Source organism: Sitophilus oryzae, unplaced genomic scaffold (genome assembly GCF_002938485.1).
Source record: "Sitophilus oryzae breed Bouriz unplaced genomic scaffold, Soryzae_2.0 scaffold_811_pilon_pilon, whole genome shotgun sequence".
NCBI classification, from domain to species: Eukaryota; Metazoa; Arthropoda; class Insecta; order Coleoptera; family Curculionidae; genus Sitophilus; species Sitophilus oryzae.
In genome coordinates, this window is record NW_022147430.1 from 1,895,835 (window position 1) to 1,909,983 (window position 14,149).

At 32.7% G+C, this 14,149-nt stretch overlaps 1 pseudogene; it reads right to left on the reverse strand.

The window, feature by feature from the left end:
• Nucleotides 1-1,024: 1,024 nt before the first annotated feature.
• LOC115889196 lies at nucleotides 1,025-4,233 on the reverse strand (annotated as a pseudogene).
• Between the last annotated feature and the right edge of the window lie 9,916 nt (nucleotides 4,234-14,149).

The following is a 14,149-nucleotide window of genomic DNA, read 5'->3' on the forward strand; positions in this document are numbered from 1 at the left end:
GCCTAAATAGAATGCAATTGCTGTGATTTTAAGATATTCATTTTGAGCTATTTTAGCAGGATTTTTCTCATTTTGAGCTATTTTAGCCAGGATTTTGGTATGGCTTCATGTCTGCCCTTGGAAGAGGTGTGTAGAATTGACCCCCTTTCTGGTCTCTTGAGACGGTCCTCGAAATTGATCCTCGGTGTCTCTTGGTGCTTCTTGTTTGGATTCGGAGTACTATTGGAAGCGTTTGAATCGGCGGAAGCGTTTGAAGCCAAGCTTTTATTCGGATACTGAGGAGCTTTGTTAGACATAACCGACAAGTTTCTGGCCTCGATTCTTCTTCTTATTTCCAAAATTCTCTGCGCCATGATCTCGGGGTTTTGCTCCTCGATTTTGGCTATGTCAGGCACTTCAGTCCACTCCTGGGCTCTCGTTCTGTACTCTCGGGATTGCCGGGATATTTTGGCGGGAGCTTGATGCTGTCTACTGGACATCAAGACTCGATTTTGTTTGCGCTCTTGTCCGACCTTGTGTAAGGTGACCACTTCTTAACCTAACCTTTCCAGCTTGCTTCCTCCTATATATTATGTGCAGATAATAGGATACAGGCTTGCCGATCCAGGAGACTGAACCTTTCAAAGGCGACATTTCAGAGACGTGCATGATGGTACCGATGTCACTCAAGTTTCTGTCGGTTATCCGGAAATTCAGCGGGCAAAAACTGCGGGAAGGAGGAGAACAAAAAGGGAGACCACGAGATGGGTATTCGTTTAATCTTTAAGCTGGCAGTGAAGTTCCTTTTTCCAAAGCCACAACACTATCGGTAGCTCTTTATATATCACAAAGCAATTTCATACTTTCGTAGTTTCTGGTGTCATAATCACAAAGAATATTGTTCTCTAATGACAATTTTATTTCGGGCAGATATTCGAATATCCATCTTATGGTATCATCAATTTTAAGTTCACCATCGTGTTTGTCCCTACGGCGCGGCGACTGGTTTTCCTCTTGGCGGCCGGCTTAAATACTGCTTTCCCAATTACACCCACAAAATACTACAGACTATTTCTTTAGCTTTGGCCAATCAATTGACAGGGGAGTTTGTGTTGATACCTAGCTCGCTCATACGTGGTTTAAGTAAGGCAACGCTATCATCAATAAGGACTTTGATTTGCTTCTCCAACTGAGCAGCACTGCTGTTCAGCTTCTTGATGCGATCTTTTTCCCTTCAATTTGAGCAATCGTCTGCATATATTGAACACTGAACATGTCCAGTAACATTTGCAAGCCGCATGGCGTAGCTGCCGGTTCAAGCGGAATGTCTAACTCGTTGTAAGTGATCACGTCGGAACTCAAAGTGGTCAGCTGCTGGTCGACACAGCCCGGAGCAGGGCGCAGTTTCTTTCCAATATCTTCTACTGACGTGCTGAGTAAAGTTTCTGTGTGAAGAAGGTCCAGTCCGGTAATCTTAATAGTCTCCTTTGGCTTGACCTTCTTCATTCTTCAACGTCTACCTTTCGGACCAGGTTTCTCCCTCTGATCGTCCTGTATCATCTGCTGCGGTTTTCCTCTGGAGATTTTCCTTCTCACCTTCTTGCTCTGTCGGGCATCTGAAAAAATTTAAAATTTTGTTGAAGTCTATATCTAAAGTATGTGATGTATTTCAGGAAAATATTTTAACTTCTATAGGAAGTAGTAGAATGGTCCAAAAAAAGACATGGTCCATAAAAAGACCTATATTATAAGGGTTAAATATATTTTAAACCTTTGGTTTTTGAGATATTTAAATATGCATACTACAATAGAACAGGTTATTAATACCCTGTACATTACTTTTTAGAATTAATTCTTGTGCTGAGTTCAAAGGTAGGAAATAAACTTTACTGAAAACTGTTATTGCTTCCTTAAATTTATACAGGAGTACCAAAAATTGCTGATCTATTTTAAGAAGTATATATTTTATGTAAAAAGTTCGTTATTTCAAATTCAACAGCCTGTATTTTTAAAATAAATCGAAGGAGATTCAAATGTTCTTTTAAACTATATTAGGGTTTCCTAGACTTATCTTGCTCAGATTACGAACTTAGAAGTATTTTCAAAATCGACATTAGTTTATGGACATTATTATCATTTAGATTTATAACAGTTTACTTAAATTTACCTACAATAGTTTAATAAGTAAGAGTATTCATTATTTTATCATGAAAAATAAAGCAGTATCTGCTAGTGGAAGGATTGTTCACCACATATGACACGGAGTATTGTAGCTAAACGATCAGATTTTTACAAATTATAACTTTTGGGTTCGTTGAAGGACTATTAGAGCTACAATTTAAAAACATTTTTACAAGATACAGAGTGTGCCAAATAAATAAAAAATATAAAAGTTGTATTTTTTAAAAAATAACATCCTGTATATTATTACATTTTTGACTTCTACGATTAAAATAAAGGTAAATTTGATTAAGATTTACCGCATTTTAATCTTACCGTTTTTGAAATATTTAGGTTTTTGTAAAAATACAGTACAAAATTTTAATGTTTTATTTCTCTAGGCGTATTTAAGTTTTTAAAACCAAATATTGTACCGAAGTATTTCTATTTACTAAATTTTGTGTTTGGTTTGGATAGGCAATAATAAACATTATACTACCTTATACAGAGTGTCTAAAAATTTATTTCAAAATAATTACTAGCTTTAAACTATAGTAACTTGTTTAATTTAAATGGAGCACCCTGTAATTTTACGAGAGTGAGATCCACAATTTAATTATCTATAAAATTATTGTATCATACCATTTTTTACCTATCTTTTCAAGTCTTCGTAGAAAATGTATTTTCTTATAATCTAGACCTCATTTATCAATATACCCATGGAATATTGACATTTTAGATAATTTTTAAAGATGTACCAAATTTTTAAAGAGTACAGATACTAATATTGTCCATATACATAGTTCGGTTATTACATTAAAAAATAAAAACTGTTTAAATATTTGTTAAACAGGATCAATTAATATGATTCCAGTATTCAAACTACATTAATTGACTGTTTGCGTTGATTAATAATAATTGCTTCCAAATACTAAAAAACTGAATTTTGTCTGTGTATTAGACAGTGTGGTAAAAAGTAACACATTGAAAATTTTATTTCATTTTTTGACGAATGCTTATTTATAACAACAGAGACGTTCATTTTCATAACTTATTATTATATTGATTCCAGATTCAAATCAATTTAGAGAATAACTTATTAACTAACACAATTAGTATGTAGTTAATTAATTAATTCCGCCTAAATATTAATATTTGGGCGGAAATAATGGTGGTATATTTAATTAATGGTATACTCTTTTAAAAGATATCCATAAAGATTTAAATAGTTTTCTTTTTGTATACAAACAGGCTAGTAATATTATAGTTTTTAGCACCTGTACATTTAGTACATTTGTTGCTTTAAAAACAATCTAAAATGTCAATATTTTATGGATATATTGATAAATGAGGTCTAAATTATAAGAAAATGCATTTTTTACGAAAACTTAAAGGAATAGGTAAAAAATGCCACAATACAATTTCATAGACAATTAAATTGTGCATTTGATTGTCCGAAAATATACAGGGTGTTCCGTATAAATTAAACAAGGTATTGCCGTTTAAAGCTAGAAACAATTTAAAATAATTTTTGGACATTCTATAAGAGATAGTATTACTTTTATTGCTGAAACACAATAACTGATCAATAAATAAACTTCAGTAAATATTTAGTGTTAAAAGCTATGATACCCTTGGAGAAATTAATCCTTAAAATTTTTAGTGCAATTTCAAAAAATTGAAAATATTTCTAAAACAGTAAGGTTTAAGTATGATAAACCTTAATCAGATTTACCTTTATTTTAGTCGTAGAAACTAAAGATGTAATAATAAAATACAGGGAGCTCCATTTAAAAAAATACAACTTTGATATTTTTTATTTATTTGGGCCACTCTGTATCTTATAAAAATATTTTTAAATTGTAGCTCTAATAGTCCTTCAACGAACCCAAAACTTACAATTTATAAAAAGCTAATAGTTTAACTACAATACTCCGTGTCGTATGTGGTGAACAACCCTGTATAAAACGCTCGAAACCATAGACTTAAAATAAATAAGTCTATGCTCGACACAAAATCTAAATAGATATACAAATTCCACTTACCAACGGTATTCTCCAGGACCAGTTTCCTGTTTTTTTCTCGTAAGGCCATCTTGTTGAGGGTCTTTTCGGGTGTGGAATCATTGTACCACTGTTTTTTTAATATAAATTAACTTTAATTATGATGAAATAAGTACAATAGTAACCCTGAGGAAAACTGTAGATTGTCCGAAGAAAAATAAGAATGTGTCGAAGAGTAAAAAGTAAAAGAGGAAAAGAGAGTGAAGTGTAAAGTGACTGAAAGAGCAAAGAGACAGAGTACCTGTCTTTCAGTTCTTTAAATAATATCTAAACTATAAAAATGCCAGAGGCGTACAATGCAATTTTTATATTCTTTAAACTAATGTTCGATACTGCCCTAAAACTTACATTGTCATTCATTGTACAGGGTGACCAACGATAGAGTAAGTCCATTATCTCATTTGTTTCGAGGTTTACAAAAAAAATAAAATATATTAATAAAAAGTTGGTAGGCAGTTCTTTTAGTTTCAAAGTAAAGGAATTTGCGTCTTTGACTGATTTTGATGTTATTACAAATTTTGTTGCAAATATTATTCCTAATCTTAAATTGAAAACCGCGTTTCGCTAGCTACTGTAATTTTGGGGTTATTTTTTAAAATGTTTAACCCCCACCCATACCCCCTTACCAACCCCCCACGGGGTTGCCTCATTTCGGGTGCCTCATTTCAATTCTGGTAATGTTGCTAAAGAAACATGGTCTATTGTAAATGAGTTGAGAAACAAAGCTTTTCTTCGTCTAGCAATATCTCTACCTCACCTGAGAACCTTAACGATTACTTTGTAAATGTAGCGAAAAACTTAACTAATACCATATGTCCTCCTCATGATCCACTTTCTTATCTCTCTAATGATATTGTAAACTTACACAGTTTCTTTTTAGCCCGTAGTTTTAGAAGAGCTTCGCAGTACAATTAATACCATCAAAAATAAATCCTCTTCTGGGACCGACGGGCTAACTTTAAAAATGTTTTCGAATCTGCCAGAAAGCACTCTGAATCACCTAACAACTTTAATAAACATGTCGTTCCAAAATGGTATTTTTCCAAAATGTCTTAAGACGGCAATAATCATTCCTCTGCACAAAGGAGGAGACAAAGATGAAGCTTCTAACTATCGCCCAATTGCACTCCTTCCAACGCTTAGTAGTAAAAGAATAAAACCATCAAAACTATATTTTGATGAAAAAATAATCAAAACGTTCTGAAAACAAAGATTTTTTCCAATTAATGTATTTAAAAAAAATATTATTATAATAAAACAAGTCAAACTAACAGGAGACTTTCCGGTTTACCTATACAGGGTCCGGCAATAGTGCGTCGGGCATCGTTTCCCGCCCTCATTTTTATTGTTTTTGAATCTAAACTAATGTTATTTAATAATAATATAAAAAACATGTAAACAGTGAAAACCCGACTACTTGTCAGTCACCCGCTGGAGCACCGACTAATAAAAAAAAATCTTAGATAAAAATGTAGCCTTTTTCTAAACTGCAATTCTTTTAGAGTAAGCTTTCCATAACACATCTCTACACAACCCTGCAGCAGCAACAGGAACACATGCAGTAGTATAACTCCTCTGCCAACTACTGCAACATCAGCCCTTTTTTCAACAACAACTGAATCAGGGGTGAATCAGCAACAACTGAATCTGCTGCATTAGTTGCAGCTAATAAAAACACGCCCCTCTCTGGATTTCCAGGAGCACCTTTTATGGCATCTAATACACCCTTCCCAGTTAATGAAGGACATTTTTCCCACTTTAGTGTTAAATTCTTCAAATTTAACTGCCTTGATTTGAGACAATTCAACAAAGTTTTCAATTTCTAGTTTTCCGCCCTCATTTTTATTGTTTTTGAATCTAAACTAATGTTATTTAATAATAATATAAAAAACATGTAAACAGTGAAAACCCGACTACTTGTCAGTCACCGGCTGGAGCACCGACTAATAAAAAAAATCTTAGATAAAAATGTAGCCTTTTTCTAAACTGCAATTCTTTTAGAGTAAGCTTTCCATAACACATCTCTATACAACCCTGCAGCAGCAACAGGAACACATGCAGTAGTATAACTCCTCTGCCAACTACTGCAACATCAGCCCCTTTTTCAGCAACAACTGAATCAGGGGTGTTGTATTACTGTCCCAAATTATCCACTTTTAACTCTATTTTTCCGCCTGGGGTAAGTTGGGTCAATCCTGGATTATCTAGGAATAGTGGATTTTGACAAACAATTCCTGATATTAAATCAGGATATTCAGATGCCAGTTTTAACGTAGACTTTGTATAACTGTCTGTTATTAAACTTTCTGCTGCATTAGTTTCAACTAATAAAAACACGCCTCTCTCTGGATTTCCAGGAGTACCTTTTGATCACTTTAAATCAAGTGATTTTTTTAATTTTAATCATGTGATTTAAATCAAAAAATTAATTTTATTAAAACTTTATAATAAATCAAAAAATAATACCTGTTGGTATGGTCGACTAAAAATACTTTCAGCAAAACTGGAATTCGTAATAAGGCATTGGTAACTCTTAAACTTGGTAACTCTTAAACCATGTGCAAAAAAGTTTTAGTAATTGTCTAAAATTTTTAGTTTTGGAATTAACATGTTAAGGTGCGTATTCACTTGCAACAAAACACTCCGAACAAACCAAACGCGCCGCGCACTCCAAACGACCTGCAACAAAACATTTTGCGCGGAGCGTTCCGCCTGTTTGCGGTGTTCGCTGCGTTCCCACCAGTAATCAGCGTTAGTGTGTTTGTCGATAAGGATGCATCTGATATTACCATAGCCGCTGGTGCTTTTTTAATTATAGAGGCATTAGCGGGTATCAAAAAAGAGAAAAAAAGGAAAGGACGAAAAATGTGGGCAAGACGTCTCTTTTTGCGTCGTCAATATAATATGGCCTTACTTAGTGATCTAGATTATATGCATAAGAAGAATACACATTAATTAATTTTGCCTTTCAAACTCATCAGTTAACTCTAAACACTTTTCTCTGTTCCACTCCATAGCTAGGTACAGTTTAAAAACACCCCAAACACAACGAACGTTCAAAACTGCCGTATCCACTGAACACCGGCCAACGAACAAATTCGTTTGAGCAAATCCCGTTTACCGACAAGCTTCGGAAAATGTTTGGCCCGTTCGGTTCTGTTCGGCGCAACGTACTGACTACACAAACTTGTCACAGCGCGCGCGGCGCGTTTGGTTCGTTCGGAGTGTTTTGTTGCAAGTGAATACCCACCTTTACATCTAAACTTCAATACATAAAATATTTAGGTTCGCGGAGTAAGAAAGAAGCCTACGAACGTAGATGAATCTCCAAAAGACGCCTTTCATTTTTTTTTCATCCAACGAAGCAGTTTGGGTGTCTGCCAAAGATGTATACCATTTGCATTATAACTGTTCTCATAATATAACCTGCGCATCAGTACATACTTCACCTTATATCTATGTTGCATGTTGCATATTATAAAAATGTCTATAGCACTGTGGCGGATTCATCTATCCAAAAAGTCTTCATAATGTTCTTCATAATGTTCTTCATAATGACGAGGTGGCTGGGTGGCTTTGGTAATTATTGTTGTGTACGGTTGAAGTTGTGTACGGTCTTAGTGTCGAAGATTGTGCAAAAGTCATTGATCTTGTTGAAGATGGCCGAAATTATGAATATTCAAATGGTTCTTGAAGAAAAATGGGAAATCATACACCATACATTTGCACCCTCATCCTCATAACAGAATGTACCGATGTCTACAAACAGTTTTCGCAGCCGGGGGAGGCAAATACAAAGTATTAGAGTATTTTTACAAAATTTTTGTTTGTACATTTAGTTAGTACAGTTATTTTTTTTTAATATCCTTAGTTAGTGTAAGTGTTACTAATATTTATTAAAACCAAGCCTGTATATTGTTAATGTTTATTTATATTATTTTTTTTGCTTTTTAAATTTTAATATAGAGTTCTAATCAGTGTCGATATGACATTGTAACAAGTCACCAAAGCCACATCGTGATATTAAAAAATAACATCATAAAGTAATGATAGTTGAAAAAATTGCAAATTGTTAGTGGCAAGTTCGTTTTGCTCTTAAAAATGAACCAAGACATGTGTTGACATGAATCAAACAAGGAAATGCTCAGCAGCCATGGTTCTGATCGAAAAATACTGTTTTAGGAAAAGTTACTCACGAAATTATTGCACAAGGTGTTTTAAATTAGGATTTAAAAACAACACTTATATTAACTGTATAATAAATCAAATACTAAAGTTTATAAAAAACTGAGAGTTTATGAAATAAAGTTGATAGATTTATATACAGTTTGCTAAAAAAATTATGAAAATAAGACTAAAAGTAGGAAAAATATAACACTTTAAACTTGACGAAAAAAATCTTCGTTGCGTTTTTTGCATCTGAGTATATAAATAATTGCAAATTATAAATTTATAATATTATCAACCTATATAGTTTCCAATTTACCATTACACCAGGCATGAAGAAATTCCTTAAAATTACAATGCCACCCGGGCCCGTCTGACCCAGTTCGACCCTGCAAAACTTACAGATGTAAAAAAATAAAAGTTATATTATTTTACGACGAAATTTCTCTCACCGACTATCTATAATAAATACAGGTATATGGATTATACCCTATTTCTTTTAAAGGGAGAAAGCAATGAAATCTAATTTAATATGCAAAACTCTTAAAGGTCGATGGCAATAAAATTTCAAATTATTTGAACAGTATTCTTTTTAGTATCTAAAGAATTTAAGATATTTGGAGCTTTAGGGCCTATTCATGTTAAACTACGATAATTAGGTCAGAAAAACATATAAGCTTAATTCAAGTTTCAAAAAAGTACGGTTCTAGAACGGTTTGAAACAATGGCACAGTCTGATTACGACAATCATTCATGTCAAAAGTTGCAAACAATCATATTGTGCCAGTGTTTTGAACCGTTCTACTATTTTTAGTAGTACTACGTACTACGTACTTTTTGGGAACTCGAATAAAGCTACTGTCATGACACGTTTAAAAAGTAATTTTAACGGTTCCATTACCATCGATACTTCAAAAATTTATAAAATAAAAACTAGACATAAAAAGTAATTTAATTTTTTGTTATTAGCGCTATTTGTTACTTATAAGCTCAAAAATATAATTATATGCACAAGAAAAATAAGAAATTCTAACGAGATCCATATTATGTTTCCATGATGTGAGTCCTTTAATTTCTTGACATTTTTTCGTATGACGCTATGTACCATTTTTGCGAAAAAACAATTTTTAATGGTTTTAAATGGTAAATTATTAGAGACTGTATTTAAAACAAGTAATTATTCTTAAGTATGTATATTACGAGGTATTTATTTATTTATATATACAATATACATTAAAAGTTCTTATCATTCTACAGACAGGAGAGTTCTGACCTGAGTTAGTTACGGAAAGGTGTGGTATAATTATTGTCGTGGCGAAAATTGATGTAAATGTTTCTTTGGGATAACGTTATTTTTTCTATTATTTGTTCACAATTCAGTCGACCAGTTATACATTTAAAAAAAGTTATGAGATCAGTTACCCTTCTCCTATGAAAGAGAGGTAGGACACAAAATTGCTTGTAAATGGGAGTAAAATTTCCGTGACTAATAATTATATTAGATTTGTAAGCTAGATGTTTTAAAAATTTATTCTGTATCCTCTCCAATCTCCCTTCATAGGTTACATAACATGGGTTCCACACTACTGACGCAAAACTGAGTCGACTATGAATGAATGCATAATATAACGTGAGCAATGTTTTAGAGTTAATAAAATTCTTACAATTTCTTAGAACAAAACCTAAATGTCTATTACAGCTATTCATAACATATTCTATATGAAAATTAAATGACATTTTAGAATCCATCACTACACCTAAATCCTTCGATTGTTCAACTCTTTTCAGAACACAATTTTTAATTTTGTAATCGTAGGGAAAAACTGTCTTATTTCTAGTAAAAGTTATTATATTACATTTTTCTAAATTCAGGAATAAACTAGACCTTTGGCAGTAATTGACAAGTCCATTCAGATCTTCTTGTAAGCCATGGCAATCCTCCTGGCTTTTTATTTCACTATAAATCTTTAAATCATCCGCATAAAGTAAAAACCGTGCAGTTTTAAAACATTGGTTTATATTATTTAGGTAAATAATAAAAAAGTGGACCCAAGTGGCTTCCTTGAGGTACACCTGATGTCGCTTCGAAAGGTTGAGAAAGAAACCCATTCGCAAAAACAGATTGCTTCCTACCTGTCAGGTATGACTTAATCCAGCGACACAGAGACTCCGGAATACCCGCATCCGCAAGCCGTTTTATTAACAAATTATGACAGATTTTATCGAACGCTTTGCTGAAATCAGTGTATATAACATCGACTTGTGTTCTAGCATCCATCGCTTCAATGACGTTGTCACTGAAAGTGACTAAATTAGTTTCTATTGATTTACCAGGAGTAAAGCCATGCTGTTGATCAATAATCTTTTCTTTTAAACTGTTAAATATCTTTGAGTGAACAATTTTTTCGAAAATCTTTGCAAAGATGTTAAGTTTACTGATAGGCCTATAGTTTTTTATACTGCGCCTGTCGCCACCCTTATGGAGAGCAATAATATGAGAAGTTTTCCATAGTATAGGAAAACAACACTTACTAAGCGATAAGTTATAAATAAAATGAAGTGGTTTTACCAGATTATGTCTACAGTTTTTTATAAAGGTGGGAGGTATGCCATCTGGGCCAGGGCCCTTCTGACACTCCAAGTTATTAATGACAGACATAATTTCATTTTCTTCAATTAAATAATAATCTTCTATTATACTGTTAGAATGAGGGTTATAATCCTGCGACTGTTCCAGGACATACACACTTTTAAAATATTCTGAAAAAAGCTGACAAATTTCAGGCCCACTGTTGGCTGTACGTTCGTCGTAAGTCATTTGTTGTGGGAGATTGTGATTATTTTTGCGTTTATTTTTTAAATATTTCCAAAAACATTTAGGATTATTAGACATATCCATTTCTACTCTGCTTAAATAGTCTTTGTAGTCTCGCAGAATGAGTTGTTTTGATTGCTTACGCAGGTTAGAAAAAAAATCATAATGTAGCTGATCTCTATATCTTTTGTATTTTTTGTGAGCTCTGATTTTTTGCTGTGTAATTTTTATTGTATCGAATTTAAAATAATTAGGATATTTAGATTTTATTTTACAGATTGGAATATTTTTATTTATTATGTTGTTTAAATTTGTATAAAATAAATCTACTGCATTATTTACATTATCAATACGAAATAATTCTACCCAAGACAATAGTGATAGCTCAAAATTTATATTATCATAATTAGCTTTGCGAAAATCAAATATATTAGCTTCATTGTTCTTTAAAATTTTTACTTTATCATATTTAAATTTAATTTCTAATGCTGGATGATGCGGATCTTCCGGAACAATGGGCTCCGCACAATGGTCAATAGTCTTAATTTAGTTATTATTACAAAAACCAAATCGAGCATTTTATTATTTATATTTGGAATATCATTAAATTGCATTAACTCCAAGAAAGAAAACATATCTATTATTTCAACAAATTTATAATTAACATTTATTGGCTCAAAAAAATGCTCATGCTCTCGCCGAATCCATGTGACCGTAGAGAAATTAAAGTCTCCCAATATAATCACATGGTGACTATTAATGATATGCTGATTTGCCTGCAGTTTAGATAGGGGGGGGAATTTTGGCACTAAAAATTTTGACATTAAAAATAAGGTACACGAGTTATAATTAACAAATAACTTTTATTTATTATTAAGAAGCATGAAAAATTGTTGGCAGACATTTTTCTCGTAGCTAAAATGCCGGCAGACAACACAAAACAGGCATGCAATTTTTTCCAAAGGCCATAATTTTTAAAACAAATTAAGGCATACATGCATGCCGATTGGTGGAATGTCATATTTATTTATTTTGAAAATTATGGCCTTTGGAAAAAATTTCATGCCTCTTTCGTGTTGTCTGCCGGCATTTTAGCCACGAGAAAAATGTCTGCCAACAATTTTTCACGTTTCTTAATAACAAATAAAGGCTATTTGGGAGTTATAACTCGTGTACCTCATAATACTTTTAGTGTCAAAATTTCACCCTTTCGATTGGCCGCCCCCGCTTTAAGCCCCGGGATCGCGCTGGCAGACATGACTATTTCATAATGGCAACACAAAAGGATACTTCACAAAAAAAATTGGCCATGTAACGATGATAAGGTTTTTTATGTAGCCAGCTCTCCGTCTATTACCTTTCAGCGCAAATTTTTACTTAAATAGTACGGCTAGTACCTGTGATTGATATATAAATAAAATCAGGAGAGACCGCTCCGATTAATTCTAGTTTTCTAACTTTTTCTCGACTGGAAAGCCAGTTACCGGTAGCGGCTAGACAGCTAACTTTTAATCTATAAGGATATTTCGAGATTTTTCATATTTTCCTATGGTTATAAGCTTAAAGCTACCTAAAATTCTAAATTATCTTAGAATTTTGATGATCTGTTAGTGAGTCCAGGGCCTTGGGGCCGGTGGTCTGGGGGGTCCGTTAAAGGTTGTAAAATGTTCATAATTTCAAATGTAAATTCACATAGCAGCAGCAGCGTAACTTCAAATGTGAGGCCCCCCCGCAAGATATTTTGGGGCCCTTAATTAAAATAAAAAAAAACACACTAAAAAACATAATATATTATATAGCTTTATGTAGGTATATCAAGCCATTTAAAATATAAAAACAAAAAATAAACTTATTCCACATAAGAAAAAATAATAATAAAGGAACATAAAAAATAAAACATTACAAAATAAATCAACATAAAACAAAACTTAGGTACTAAAAGAAAACTAAATAATAAAAATAAATAAACATAAATAGACTTTTTCTAATAAAAATATGATTCAAATTAAAATAAATTAATAGGAACAAATAACGTTTGGGTTATTATTCTAATGAGAGATAGAAAATTGTTAGTCAAATTTAATAATGCATGATTAAATTAACTTGGTTAAAAAATATGTGTTTAAAATTAAAACATACTACAATATTAAGGTAACAAATGTAGCTTAAAAATTAAATCAAGTCCAAAAGATGTTTCATTTTTTCCCTTTTATTTTTGGAAATTGTAGGGGACGCTGTCCAAATATAGTATATGTATTTAGTAAATAAAATGGTAGGACCCTGCGGGACCCCCAAGATCACAGGGCCCCCCCGCCGTTGCGGGTGCTGCGGGGCCTACGCTACGCTACTGCATAGCAGAGAAAAAAACAGTTACCTCTGATAAATAAGCTTTAGATTGATATAATTTTTGTTTTTTTTTCATTATTTATTTTGTTGAATATAATAATGTTTATTTATTTTTTTAAATTATTAAAAAATAAAAATAAAAATAATTGTTTTATTTTTTTAACCCAAACTAAAAAGAGAATTTTTTAATTTTGTTGGAAAAGAGGGCCCGAATTTTTGCTTGGGCCTTAGGGCCCGACCAGATGAAAAATAGACCCTGAGTGAGTCAATGTCGAAATTAAGGAAATTTGACAAGCGATAATTCATAAACTATGAGGGATAATTACTATATATTTTGGTAACCTATGGTATGTCTTCAAGTGTAGTGAAAATTAATATTCTTGTTTTATCCACAACGAAGTTACAGGGTGGTCAAAAGTGCCGCTAATACCTTCGAGAAAAGGCTGTGCTCCACTTGGCGGGGGCACTGCCGTGTCCCCAGATAATAATTTTGAAATGTGTATCGTAACTTTTCCCATTAATTTTTATATTTAACATTTTTTTGTAAAGCTCGAAACAAATGAGATAATGGACTTTACTCTATCGTTATTCGTTGACTCACCCTGTACAAAGGATTATA